The sequence below is a fragment of the Neltuma alba genome, unplaced genomic scaffold (assembly GCF_004799145.2).
Source record: "Neltuma alba isolate B1F8T4 unplaced genomic scaffold, ASM479914v2 tig00002571_pilon, whole genome shotgun sequence".
NCBI classification, from domain to species: Eukaryota; Viridiplantae; Streptophyta; class Magnoliopsida; order Fabales; family Fabaceae; genus Neltuma; species Neltuma alba.
Window position 1 is genome coordinate 47,407 of NW_021632922.1, and position 15,780 is coordinate 63,186.

Consider the following 15,780-nt stretch of genomic DNA (forward strand, 5'->3'; position numbering starts at 1 on the left):
AGATCAGAAAATTGAAGGAAGCGGTGCTGATGGGGAGGTGGACTTGGAAGACCAAAAGAGATGATAACACAATCATTAAACAAACAAGTTCAAAATTATAAAAAGAAGTTCCAGAAGAAAGAAGGTGATGATGAAGATAATTTTGGAAATGATAAAGATGATTAGACGATGAATCAAATATTGGCAAGGGAGAGGACTCGCGAGTTGCGAAATTACAAGACACTGAAAAAACAAGAGGGAACCTCAAGCTACGGAGTATTATAGGTTAAATCACCAAAATGCCCTTTATTATAATTTTGAGTTTTAACACAAAATAAATAAATAAGATAATCAAAATTACATGTCATTTGCCACATAATTTTTTAATAAACTGGCATGGAACTCATTCTGTTAGATTTAACGGCCATTTTAACGGTAAGGGACTCATGGTCAAAATATGAAAGTTGAGGGTGTGAAATTTAAACTTTTAAAGCTGAGGGGGTCATATGCAACTCACCTAGAGTTGAAGGGGCTATGTGTATTTTGGCCAATTTAATATAAGTAGTTAAAATTAAAAATTTTAATATATAAATTTTTTAACGATTAATTTATTTTTTTTAAAAAAAGTGTTAGTTGTAAGATTATATTTGTTTTAAATTTTCTATCTATTCTATAAAAAAAAATTAATTCAACGTAGACCATCATTATCATTAATATGCATGAAATGTGCTCCTCACGTTAATATTGTGAGCCCGACATTGCTCAACTAAATATATTATACCACTTATCAATGCACACACGTGGCTGGCCAAGTTAAAAAAGAACAAAGAAATACATATTTATCTTCTTTGATCAACAGCATTGAGTGGCCACCGTTTCATCATGTTCATCACACGACAATTTTAGGACAATCTGGTAATAATTCTTGGCCTGAACATTATTCTGGAAATGGTGAATCTGGATATTTTTCAACCTGCAACTTCATGAAGTTACTGCGCTTCCTCGTCAGTGCAAACTTCCCCCAGTTGTAAGGCCTGTACTTGGGTGGGTTTTGCTCGCCGGTCAGTTCCTCCAATGGCTTCACCATTATGTAATGCGAAGGATTCAGAAAGAACGGTACTGAATACCTCTCCTTCACTGAGTTCACCATCACTCTGTGCTCTACGCTCTCATATTCTCCATTCGTCCATACCTGAAGAACATCCCCAAGATTTATGATGAAAGCATTGGGTGTGGGCTTTACCGCAACCCATTGGCCATCGGATTTTCTCTTCACCTCAAGCCCGCCCACTTCGTCCTGAGCAAGGATGGTCAGAACCCCTGGATCTTTGTGGGGGCCCACCCCGAGAGCAAGCTCCGGCGTTGGACAAGGCGGATACCGGTTTATTCTGCCGGAGCTGGTGTGGTCCTTGAAGAAATCCTCAAACCTCCTTGGCGGCAACCCCAAGCTCATAGCGATTAGCTCCATCAGTCTTGTGGCCAGTTCCACCATGTCTTTTGCATATTCCCGACACGCTTCTCTGTACATGGTTCACATCACAAAACTTTCATTACTTACAGATCTAACTCAACATCTTACGTACACATCATGATACACACACACACACACACAATGTTAAGTGTAACTAATTTACCTCATTTCAGGAGGGTTTTCAGGCCACTGATTCTCCCAGTGAGCCACTCCGTCGTCATCCTCATCGATGGAGGCGGCGGCGAGAGTGGGCTCTTGCACCGTGTAATCGAACACCTCTTTCCAATCTCTGACGTTCTTGGTGTGTTCTGTGTCGTAATACCCCAGCACATTCCTGGCGTCTCTCCTGACCTTCCTCTTCTCGTCGAGGCTTTAGAAGGAAGAACTTCCGCACCGACTCCTGCAGCTTGTGCAGGCGCTCGGCCGGAACGCCGTGGTTGATGATCTGGAAGAAGCCCCATTGCCTGCAGGCATTGCCTATGTCGGCGACGAGAGCGTCGACGTCGGGGCAAGAGAGGTCAATGAGAGGGATGCCTTGAGCCTCCTGTATGAGAGAGGGGTTGGGTCTGTGGTGAGGTTCTTGGACGAAGGCGACATCTATTTCTTCCATGGACGGCGGTGATTCAGATGCAACAGAGAAAATGAGAAAGGGAAATGTGTTGTGATAAGGAAGGAATGAGAAGAAGAAGGCTAGTGCTTATCTGTTGGTGAACAAAGCGGAGAAGGGCGCCTCCATATATAGAAAAACACAGCAACGGAACTACTTCAGACAGACGCCAAGGCTTCTTTGTAGTGTTCATTGAACCTGGACGGATTTTCATCTGAGTTTGGTTTCTCCGCGGCCTCCAACGCGGAGCTGACGCAGCAAATTTTTTTTTTACTCTCCCTGCCCCTTTACCCATCGCTTTGAAATTTCATGCGGGAAAAATTAACAGTACTTCCTATTCTAAGTAGTCCCTCCCCACCGTAAAGAAATAAGCTGGTTAAAAAATTTGTGATCCAAAATATATTGTTATTAAAATAATTAATATGATTTTTTTATGTTTGTCCCTATTAAATAGAGGACAGAGAGATCAGAGACCAGAGATAATAAAAGTATAAGATTACAAGCAATTTTCTCATTTTTAAGTGGCAAAATAAATTTTTTTAATCATTTTAAAACGCATTTAAAGACTAAATTTTTATTTCTTATACCAGTCCACAGGAGTATAATATTTAGTTTGTATAGTGTAAATATACTCTAATTTTTTTTCAACTTTTCCGTTACACTCTGATTAAAAGTATGTTGCATTTTCGTTATAAAAACGTATTCTTTTTTTTTTTTTAATCCAACAGAAAACGAGAAGGAAATGACTAATTTATCTGACAAAAAATTTATTGCAGAGGACGATTTTGGAAACAACAGGCTGGCAGAAATAGTGACACCGTGACGTGCGCACTTGCATGGACAAGGTTGTTCGCTAACTTGGACCCTTGAATATTTTAGATTTGACCCCAACTGGTGGCCACAAAACACAAAAGATCTGACCACAAGTTATTATAATTTTCTTGAAATAACTATTTAGTTGATTTGAATAAATTAAATTAAATAAGATAAATAAATTACATAATTTTTATAAATGTGACGTGATTTTTTTGAAATATTTTTATATAATATTATATTACATATTAGTTCATAAGTTAGATTAAAAATAATAAATATAAGATAAAATTATTTAAATTTTATATTTAGGATTAAATTATTTTACTGACTAAGACATGACATTGAAATGTGTTTAGCACGGAAGGAGTATATACATAGGTCAATAATGACACTGAAATGTGTCTGTATCAATAAGACATGACATGATGCTTATGGAGTTATGTGGGTGTGAATGCTTTATGATTTTCTTTTTAAGATCTTCATTGTACGAGAGAGATTCCATCGGAGATCCCCCAAAATATTCAGACACATATGCTAAACCCTTGAGTATTTTGTTTCCAAATTATTATTATTGTGTGGTTGTTGTTGTCATAGCTAAGATATATCAATTCCTGCTAAGGTCCTGCATAAATATCAAAAGCAAACCTACGTCAAAGTTTAAGAATATCATAACCTTAAATGCAAAATACGTACTCAAAAGATATCATAATCACTATAATATGTTTTTAAAACAAAATTTTCCAAAAGTTAAAATATCAAACTACTAGATCAAATTTCTTTATCGTATAAATATTCTAGGATAGCTTTTAGGTTGTTGACTTGACCCACTGTGAGGTCTGAAAGATTTAGATTAGTTCATGTTTATTAGGAGGATATGTAGTGTACGTAGAGAGCTTCAATAGGTGAATAATAATTGTAAAACGGTACCAAGTACTGGTTCGCATAAAATCACACATGAATATGCATAAAAAAATTATTTAATTCGTCAGCATCCACAATATACAGTTATACACTTAACATATGACTAAGACGTTCTCTTATAGTGATACGCACAGCACAATTATTAAAGAAATCTTATCACACTGGATGTCTTCACGCACAATTTCTTTTATATTTATCATACGTGCACCTTTAACTTGGTACTCTTAATTAACTATCTTATCTGATTGATGCATTTCTTGTTTGGCGTTCTTATCATCACTCCTTTTAAGCACTTTCTTATCTCTATTATTTCTTCCTGTGCTCAACTTCTGCTTATCATCTACCTGGCAAACTCATCCTAAGACACTCATCAATGGCATTCTTATCCTCCCCTTAGCTTTCTCTTCTCCCAACTCCCAAGTCGTTTGAATCCTTATCCTTTTCTTCTTCATTCCCAGGTTTCTTTGAATGATTCACTTCAGGTAATATATGCTTGTGGATTGATATGTGATTTATCATCAGCGCCAAATTTTAATAAAAAAGAATTATAATCAGGTCCCCAAAAAAAATTACTAAAAAGCCCTGATAACAATCTAAGTAAGCTGTAATGATGCGTTTTATAATAAAAATGACAATTTTAAGATCTGTTTTGTAAATTTTTTTTAGGACCTCATTGTAATTCTTCTTTTTAATAAGTCAGCAAAATATGTTTATTCTTTTATGACACTTGATGAAATTTTTAAGACTTACATCACCTTAACTACAATATTACAATAATAATTAAGAGATCTAAACATGCCTTTCAGTTCTTCCGACTGTTGGTTGAGTTCATAGAGCTTCATCAAGGACGAAGCTTGTTGGAGGAGCATCATCATCAAAAAAAAAAAAAAAACCACATCAGCTGATTTCTTCTTCGTATAAATCATGATGAAATTTTACCTATCAAGACAAACACACACATTCTTTAACCTTACTTCCATTCACCTATTTTTCCTATCTCGCTTTCTTAGAAAATTCTTCTAAAATATCAAACCAGCCCAAAATGAAGTAAACGTAGATGTTGTTTTTTTTTTTTTTTGGGGGGAGCGGGAAGTTTACACAAAGAAATACATACGCGTGGGCTTTTATTTTATTTATTTTAGTGAATATATATATATGGAGATCCATGAGGACGCAGATGGGCGGGAGGCCGGTCCTTGATCGGCACTCTTCACGTGATGGAGAAGTTCTTGGCTATTCTATGACGACTGCCACCTCATTTTTGTTCAAAACGTCTCAATTGTCTTTTAATATTACGTGTCAGCTTGCATGCCACTCCTCCTGCTCTCTGATATTTTTAATGATTTGTTCAGAAATCTATGCTTTCGCACACCATCTGCATCTGTTTTAAAATTCACAATGAAGGAGCACATATATCTGTGGAGGATTAAGGTGAAAATTTCTTCCCGAGTTTTTACTTAGAATCAGTATCATCTCAAAAAGCTTTTTTTGAGTCCGAAGTTGTCCTGAAGATGTTAAAACGTTACCCTTACTGTTAATATCAACATTTTAATTATTAAATTCAGTTTTTTAACCACGTGTCATAATATTGTTATGTTTTGAAAATGAAGAGTGTCTGTATGTATGATGGTGCAAGAACAAGTTCTAACTTCGTTTTGAGCGTTTTCCGTACAATGCATTTAACCCATCATCTTGGTTAGTGGAGTTCACGTACTTTTGAAAGTATTCTTCTGTTTTGATTATATTAAAAAACTAAACAGTTTTATTAATTATAATAAATATGACATTTTTCTTATAAAACATTTTAATTGTCTTCTTTAATACCCTTCATTTCTTTTACTTTAATAAAACACATATATTTCAAACAAACATCCATGTTGAAATTTGAGTGTATCATGTATTGTATTGTATGGGACTCGGACTAGATCGGGTTGACCTTGAACCTTAATTGACCATTTGGTTGGTCCTGTTGTAATTAAACGACCATCCGGAGGCAAAATGACTTGGGGTAATCGATGCAATTTTTTGTTATTAAAAATGTAAAATGAATAAATGATGAAACCACGTCATTTTGATTCCAAAACAAATAAAAGAAAACAAGGTTCAGTTGTTTCGTTGCTCACCTTCTCGGGAATAAAGGAAAACAGTACTCACAAAATTTTGGGTGGGGGGGATGGCATTTCATTTCCTTTAATTTTCTTTTTTCCCCCTTATTCTTGATGTCAATTTGTTCTGTTTATCATTAGCGCAGGTTTTAATATTTATAAGAGAAATTCTGTTACAATTTTGATTTAATAATGAGTTCGAGAGCAATAGGAGTGGCCGTGTGGAGGAAGGAAAAAGGAAACACATATTCCCTTAACATAAACAGACACTCCTCTAGTTTTAAATATAATATCTATTTTATAATATAAATTATATTACAAAATAAATTTTATATTTAAGACAAGAAGTAATAAAAAAACGTTGGTTGCCAGTGAGATGGTGGGGGAGTTGTCGTTGTCATCCGTGGGCCCTACTTGCATTTGAGGTGCGTGAATCACGTGTGGGAGCAGGCGGAGGGGACAAGGTTATCACTTACCTGGCTCCCCTGCATTTTGAATCACAAGTTCAGCACCCTATCAAAACAATTTTCAACGCTCTTATTGGCCATCGGCCGGCAGAGCTTACCTTTTGCTTATACACATTACTACTATTACTGAATTTTAAAATTTGTTGTTAACTTCTTATATTAATTCGAATAAGAGCAAAAAAAAAATCTTTTTTTCTCACCCAAATTAATCATGATTTTTAAAATTAGTTATTACTTTCTTATATTAAATATTCCTCCCTCTTAAATATAAAAATCTTTATATTTAAAGATCTTATATTTAGGGTGTGTTTGGGTGACACCCCAAACCATGGTTTGGGGTGTCAATCACCCAAACACCCCCTCTAAAAACAAAACCATGGTTTTGGAAAAAGCAAAATTTTTTTGCTTTTGGAGAAAAAAGGAGAGTGTGAGAGCCTATATGATATGTATTTTTATTATTTTTTTTATAAACATATTTTTTGATAAACATATTTAATCTTATAGTTTTATAAATATATATACACATTAATTAATTATTAATTATATTATCTTATGTATTATTAATTATGTTGGTAAAAAATATATTATTAACAATTTTTATTCCTTCAAATTAAAATATATCATAAAATCTATTTTTTCTGTAATTATCATATTAATTTATGTCTTTTTTTTAGTAATTTGTATATATAAAAAGTGCTTCTGATATCAACTATCCAAACACTCTTACTTCTCAGAATCACTTTTTTACAAAATCTATTCTTCACAAAATCTATTCTTCCCAGAATTTATTTTTCAGAATCACTTTTCTAAATCACGGTTTGGTTTCATTCAAACGCACTCTTAAAATCGAATGAGTAGTTAATTTTTGATGATAGCTTCCTATCAGAATGAGGGACGTGCCTCCCAAAATGGGCTGAAATAAGAGACGTAGACCTTTCAAAGCCACGGAATGCTTTTTATGTCCAAGAGTGAGATTCAAAACACCACTGCTTGGTTAAATGACCAGGCAGGGTAACTGCTACACCCCACTCCTGTGGTTAAGAATTGCATTCTTATTTTGATAGGAAAAATAATTTTAGGATCATTCACCCAGTTTCGTATTGTAACTCACTCAGTTACTTGTATGAAAAAGTTTTAATTCTAAATAACAGTTATTTGGAGGGTTTTAATAACTGCTTTCTAATTTTAGTTTTATATAATTTCTTCTAGAAAGAAAGAAGAGGAAAAAAAAGTGAGAATAGTTTGTAAATATTAAATAAATGAATTTTAAAATTTTAAAAACATAATTATATTTTTTTGATTATGCGAAAACGAGTAACTAGTAATTTATAATAAAAATTAGTAAGAGCGTAGTGATGCCTCTGTGTGGGTCTGAAAATAATGAACGTGACAAAATAGCGCAAGATCCGAGAATATCTATTTTCACCTGAATAATGGCCATTCAAATTATTGAATATTTATTAACGGCTTAATTTGCTAAATAATGCAGGTTCTCAGTCTTCCCAGGGTAAATCTGGCTGTCGGACAGGAAAAAAATGGTAAATCTTGATCTTGTTTCCCTACACTCTATGTTTTCCAAGGTTCTTTGTGAATTGTTTTCCTCTATTAATTTTAATTAGCTGCACATTTGTTTATATATATGTGTGTACTCTCCCACTTTGGAAAAACTTCTAAAATTGAAGATAATTCTCCCTATCAAATTCTTAGTATAAACACATAGCAGTTTTATATAGATTAATAAAACCAGTTAAAATTAATTTTTTTAATAAAATATAAACAACACTCACAATAAAAATTACCTCTTCGGTCCTTAATGTAAGACCTAATTAATTAATTTGGGTAGATTAAAAGTGTTAGTTAAATTAGTTAATATGCTATGTTTTTTTTTAATATCCTAAGCATCTTCTTTAATTTCCTCTCTCTTTCTCCTACTTGATTATTATTGAGAAATATTAATAGAATTAATTTGAAAAAAAAAACAAACATATGAAATAGGTCTTACATATAAGACCAACATTAACTCTTAAATTATGTGCTATGTTAAGTAGCAGAGGAGTATTAATTAAGAGAGCTTGGTTATTTGGTGAACATATTTTATAACCAGCTAGGGATACTAAAAGAAATTAATATTTTAAATAAATTATATTATATTACGAAAAATGTGTAAAGTGCTTATAATAAATACTGGAGGTTCGAAATATATATATATTTATATATATACTGGAGAGCATATGAAGAAAGGTTGGCTAGACAAATTAGGGAAAAGTGAAATGCACTTTTTTTGTAATAGATGTTCAGACACAGGAGAAGACTCCACGTATCTTTCCATTTGGACCTTTTCCTAAATTCTTGAAGAATTCTAAAAAATTTTATCTTGCATGCTGTTACACCTCTAGTTCCCATAGGAGAGGTAAAATCACAGCCTCCACTTCTCAGAAGGAATCCCGGCCAAGGCCCTTATTAGGATAATTCATAGGTCTAACTCACTCCGTCTGAATGAGTCCAATTTCAATATATGATTATGATTCTAACAACTCTAATCCAGAAAACTACTACATAAACTTATCTTAAAGTCATGAACCTATCTATAAAAACTAGAGATGAGGAAATCCCATCAAAAATCTACTTTAAGTGTGACTCATGTATCTTTATGTCATGTGTCTACTTTAAATTTACTTTTGTGCAATGCATCTGTTTGGAATATTTACTTTTGTGTCTGTAACAATTATTTTAGTTTGTTTGTCGTATTGTTCATTTCCTTCTCATTTTAGTAATGTAAAACAAGAAGAGAGAATGAGAAAGAGCAGAGATCGGAAAAAGAAAAGAAGTAGAAAGAAAAAATAGAACAAGAAAAAGGAGAGTTGGGAGAAAAAATGAGAAAGAACAATAACATGATCTAATTCAACAAATCTTAAATCTAACGGTACTAAAACAATAATAAAAATAAAAAAAAAATAACAATAACAACTAATCTTGGTAATAAAAATACTAAGATGCTAAAAAACCTAAATAAATCCTAAAATGATAATAAATTCAAATAATTCAAGTATCTTAGAAATATAATAAATCATAAATATTTCTTTTCATATCCTATTAATTAGTTATTTGTAATCATGCATAATCGAGTACATAAATTTTTCGTTGAAATTTGAGTGTATCATGCACTGTATTGCATGGGACTCGGACCAGATCAGGTTGACCTTGAACCCCACCTGACTGTCCGGTTGGTCCTGTTGTAATTAAACGACCATCCGGAGGGCAAAATGACTTGGGGTAATCTGATACAATTTTTTGTTATTTAAAATTGTAAAATGAGTAAATGATGAAACCACATCATTTTGATTCCAAAACAAATAAAAGAAAGCCAGGTTCAGTTGTTTCGTTGCTCACCTTCTCGGGAATAAAGCAAAACAGTACTCACAAAATTGAGAGGGGGTGGCATTTAATTTCCTCTAATTTTCTTTTTTTCCTCCTTATTCTTGATGTCAATTTTTTATGTTTATCATTAGCGCAGGTTTTAATATTTATAGAAGAAATTGTCACAATTTTGATTTAATAATGAGGTCAAGAGCAATAAGAGTGGCCGCGTGGAGGAAGGAAAAAGGAAACACATATTCCCCTAACATAAATAGATACTATTCTGGTTCTAAATATAAGAGTTATTTTATAATATAAATTATATTACAAAATGAGTTTTATATGTAGGATAAGGAAAAAAAAAAAAAAATCGGTTGCCGCTGGGATGGTAGAGGAGTTGTCGTTGTCGTTGTCATCCGTGGGCCCTACTTGTATTTGAGCTGCATGAATCACGTGTGGGAGCAGGCGGAGGGGATAAGATTATCACTTACCAGGCTCCCCTGCATTTTGAATCACAAGCTGAGCATCCTATCAAAACATTTGTCAATGCTCTTATTGGCCATCGGCCGCAGAGCTTACCTTTCGCTTATACACATTACTACTATTACCGAATTTTATAAAATTTGTTGTTAACTTCTTATATTAATTCGAATAAGAGCAAAAAAAAAAATATCCTCTTCTCTCACCCAATTAATCATGATTTTTTAAAATTAGTTATTACTTTCTTATATTAAATATTCTTCCGTCCTAAATATAAAAATCTTTATATTTAAAGATTTTATATTTAGAACCGGATGAGTAGTTAATTTTTGATGATAGCTTCCTATCAGAATGAGGGACGTGCCTCCCAAAATGGGCTGAAATAAGAGACGTGGACCTTTCAAAGCCACGGAATGCTTTTTATGTCCAAGAGTGAGATTCAAAACACCACTGCTTGGTTAAATGACCAGGTAGGGTAACTGCTACCCCACACTCCTGTGGTTAAGAATTGCATTCTTATTTTGATAGGAAAAATAATTTTAGGATCATTCACCCAGTTTCATATTGTAACTCACCCAGTTACTTGTATGAAAAAGTTTTAATTCTAAATAACAGTTATTTGGAGGGTTTTAATAACTGCTTTCTAATTTTAGTTTTATATAATTTCTTCTAGAAAGAAAGAAGAGGAAAAAAAAGTGAGAATAGTTTGTAAATATTAAATAAATGAATTTTAAAATTTTAAAAACATAATTATATATTTTTGATTATGCGAAAACGAGTAACTAGTAATTTATAATAAAAATTAGTAAGAGCGTAGTGATGCCTCTGTGTGGGTCTGAAAATAATTAACGTGACAAAATAGCGCAAGATCCGAGAATACTTATTTTCACCTGAATAACGGCCATTCAAATTATTGAATATTTATTAAGGGATTAATTTGCTAAATAATGCAGGTTCTGAATCTTCCGTGGGTAAATCTGGCCGTCGGACGAAAAAAAAATGGTAAATCTTGATCTTGTTTCCCTACACTCTATATTTTCCAAGGTTCTTTGTGAATTGTTTTCCTCTATTAATTTTAATTAGCTGCACATTTGTTTATATGTATGTGCGTACTCTCCCACTTTGGAAAAACTTCTAAAATTGAAGATAGTTCTCCCTATCAAATTCTTATTATAAACATATAGCAGTTTTATATAGATTAATAAAACCAGTTAAAATTAATTTTTTAATAAAATATAAACAACACTCACAATAAAAGTTCATCCTTCAATCCTTAATGTAAGACCTAATTAATTAATTTGGGTAGATTAAAAGTGTTATTTAAATTAGTTAATATGCTATTTTTTTTTAAATATCCTAAGCATATTCTTTAATTTTCTCTATCTTTCTCCTACTTGATTATTATTGGGAAATATTAATAGAATTAATTTGAAAAAAAAATAACAAACATATGAAATAGGTCTTAAATGTAAGACCAACATTAACCCTTAAATTATGTGCTATGTTAAGTAGCAGATGAGTATTAATTAAGAGAGCTTGGTTATTTGGTAAACATATTTTATAACCAGCCAGGGATACTAAAAGAAATTAATATTTTAAATAAATTGTATTATATTACGAAAAATGTGTAAAGTGCTTATAATAAATATTGGAGGTTCGAATATATATATATATATATATATATATATATATTGGAGAGCATATGAAGAAAGGTTGGCCAGACAAATTAAGGAAAAGTGAAATGCACTTTTTTTGTAAATATGTTCGGACACAGGAGAAGACTCCGCGTATCTTTCCATTTGGACCTTTTCCTTCTTCTTTTTTTCTTTGATCTGAAGACCTTTTCCTAAATTCTTGAAGAATTCTGAAAAATTTTATGTTGCATGCTGTTACACCTCTAGTTCCCATAGGAGAGGTAAAATCACAGCCTCCACTTTTCAAAAGGAATCCCGGCCAAGGCCCTTATTAGGATAATTTATAGGTCCAATTCACTCAGTCTGAATGAGTCCAACTTCAATATATGATTATGATTCTGACAACTCTAATTCAGAAGACTACTATATAAACTTATCTTAAAGTCGTGAACCTATTTACAAAGACTAGAGATGAGGAAATCCCATAAAAAATCTACTTTAAGTGTGACTCATGTATCTTTATGTCATGTATATATACTTTAAATTTGCTTTTGTGTTATGCGTCTGTTTGGAATCTTTACTTTTGTGTTTGTAACAATTATTTTAGTTTGTTTGTCGTATTATAACCCCAGAGTCTATATGAACCAAACTTTGCCAAGTGACAAGGGCAAAAAGAGTTGTATGAACTCTCTTGTATGATATCAGTTCAAATCCCAAGATAGATACCTAAAGAAGAACTTGCTCAATTGATGTCGCTTGAATGGATCACTAATTATGAAAAACAATTTCATGAAGTCTAAAAAGATTTTTACACCTCTACACCTCCAACCTTGGGAGAAGACTCTCAGATGGTATGGTAAAAAGTATTTTTACCTGACCAGGCCAAGAAGGACCTTCAGTTCCTTCTGCACACATCTTGTCTATCACTCTAGCATATGTACCATATATCTAAGCGAGATCCTCCAATCACTTGAGTAGATCAGAATGCAAAACCCTGTTATGTGTCTTACATAAATGCCCATTTTCTATGGGATCATACATCAGAAATGTGTGATCCTAATAGTGAATGTGAACACCTTATTGGTGGGAAAATTCATATGATGATGAAGATGAGCCTGGATGGACCTATCATTTGAGATATGTTCCAAAAAAAAAACGAAAAGTTTGTACATCTTCTTATTCTTAGAAGAACCATCGACATTATCATGGTGATAATGATCATGACCCAAAATGAAATTCTAGAAAATGAAAGTTTTTTGTTCCCGTTGTTCCTTCTAATGAGCTATCTTTTTATGACTTGCTCAAACACACGGGTTACGAAGATCTTCTTTCCAGAAAAAATCCACCAGTCATTCAGCCACCTTCACATCAACTTATTCCTTGTATTGGGATGATGGATCCTTATAATCAAGAATTCCCACCTCTCAAGAGAAGAACCAATAGACAAACAGAAGTTTCAATAACACCTTTTTTTGTCCCTCCGGAAATCTCCCATATTGGTGGTGTCAAACTAATATCTGTTGCTGAAGAGGTTCTAAACTGGCAAACACAAAATGCAATTTTTCGGAATAGAGCTTTAACAAAAATTGACTCAAAACTTGATCTATTAACTCTCAAAATTGATACTCTGACGAATTGATTGGATCACGTTTCTAATTAGGTCAAATAATTTTACATGACTTTGTCTTCTCAGGTTTTTGAAATAGATGCAGGATTAAAACACTTCATTAAAAAAAATGTATTGGATAAGAATTCACCCAAAAAAAAAAGAAACAAGATTTGTCACAAATTCTTAACAATCAGTCATTATTATCTGATATGGTTTTCATACACGTTGAGTATTATTGGCGTTCCTCAAATTCTATTGGGAGAATTACAATCAAGTCTTATAAAAGAGAAATAATTATCAAAAGTCTCAATAACAACCTTAAACCGTCTATAATGACAAGTCTTATAGTGAGAATGATAACTTTTGAAACTTGTTTTTTAAATATTTTCTTTGTTTAGTACCTTATTGTAATTCTCCCAATTCCATTTTCTTCGCGTCAGCCATCACGTGGGCTCATGCATGGCTGGACCCTCAAACTGTGCAGTGCTGTACTTGTACGGTGTTACTGTGCGGCGCTTGTCACCCTTTTCTGTCGGCAGGGGTTTGGTGTCATGTTGATTGTCAATGATAATTTATGAGTACTTTATTGGTATCTTTAGCTCCTATAAATGTGCTGATGGTGTTAATAAGACAAAATTAAGTATTTAATCAAAAAGGTACTTGTAAAATAGTTTCAGATAAAAAATGTTTGGGAATCTCAAAAAATATTTAAAAATATTTTCATTAAAATTATTATCATTTATTCAATTCAGAATCCGTAAAATTATTTTTGAAAAACTAATTCAAATGTCCCAATAATGTGTTTTACACGTTGGATGTTTAAGTCAATATTCGGTTGAATTTTTTCTCATGACTATTTTATCCTTGTTAATTTTGTTACGCTCCAAAAATACACATGCTGTAAATAAATAAAAAGGATTGAAGTACAAATTGAATTTGAAAGTTTTTACTCAAAAATATCTGACACCTGAAAGTATTTTAAATGCAAATTTGCTCTGAAATTTAAAATCATGACAATTTTGTCTCTTATAGTAAAAAAAAAAACTCATATTGACCATCAAAATAACAAGATTTATTGTTAATATTTTCAATAATAAAGAGTAAAAATACTATAATTTTATACTCACAAAAATTTCGAGATGTCCAACATTTCTAGATGAAAACTTTTAAAATAAATTTACACCTCAACAAATGAAAAGAAAAAAAAACCCGAATTATGTCACCGCTTCTTGCCATTGCTGTCACGGTCCAGTTACTGAATCGCCATCTGTTTATTCACCCTCGCGCCATATTCAGCTTAGCTCATGGCACTTCCACTTCGGATGACGCATTGCTTGGTGTAAATATCAAACATGCCCTAATGCCAGTCTGTGCGCTCTTCTAGTCCTTTTTGGTGAATATATATGGACTTCTGTCTTGGGCTATACATACAGACCCAAGCTCCAGCCCATCAAGGCCCATGGGCCTCTTTATGGAAAGGAAGCCCTGCAGAATGCTACGGGCCTTCAATACCCTTTCATTACACACAATTTTCCATCGCATCTCTATAGTTGGGAATGCATTAGCTCCAAGCAGAGAAGCTTACCAACAACAACGGATGCTGAAGGATAAGGAACTGAAGGAAAAATTACACATGGAGAAATATTTACAGTGAGATATTTTGATTCCTCACAAAATCCAAGTATCCCACCAAGAGATGAAAACAGGTGGGGAGGTGCAGCTGGAGCTTACGAAAATAAGGAACTGAAGGAACATACTGAACTGTGGAAATGCAATTGCAGCTTTTTATTGGTAAGGAGCGAAGGGAAAAAAAAAAAAAACTGCTCCTTCAATTCAAGCACAGTCTTCACCCGTTTTGATTTTGATTGATCTGCGTGTGTAATTTTTCACTGCGTGTCATATAATTTACTGTACATAATAACGTCGCGTTACGGATGACTCGGAGGCGGAGCAAAATGACAAGAAAGAAGAAAACAGGAGAAGGTGGTGGGTGATTAAAGAGATGTTTGGTAATCACAAAAAATATTTTTAAAAAGTATTTTTATACAGGTTAAGATAAAATTACTCTTATATATTTTTTTCTTATTTCATAAAATTATTTTAAAAAATATAATTTGGTTTTCTTCCCAGTACTCTTTAAGAAAGAAAGAGGAGAGGGGGACCCATGTAGAAGTGTTTGGCTGCTTATTTTCCTCGGCTTTCTACAAGATGAGCCTTGGAGCCGCCTCTTCCTTCCTCTTCTTTTTCTCTGTTTTTTACTTCCATTCAATTCCCTTACCAAGTCCCAGATGCGTCGAAACAGATTCCAAAAATTAGAACGGGAGAAAGAAAATA

At 33.0% G+C, this 15,780-nt stretch overlaps 1 pseudogene; it reads right to left on the minus strand.

The window, feature by feature from the left end:
* Positions 1-717: 717 nt before the first annotated feature.
* On the minus strand, positions 718-2,151 carry LOC114732821 (probable 2-oxoglutarate-dependent dioxygenase At5g05600; annotated as a pseudogene).
* Positions 2,152-15,780: the final 13,629 nt, after the last annotated feature.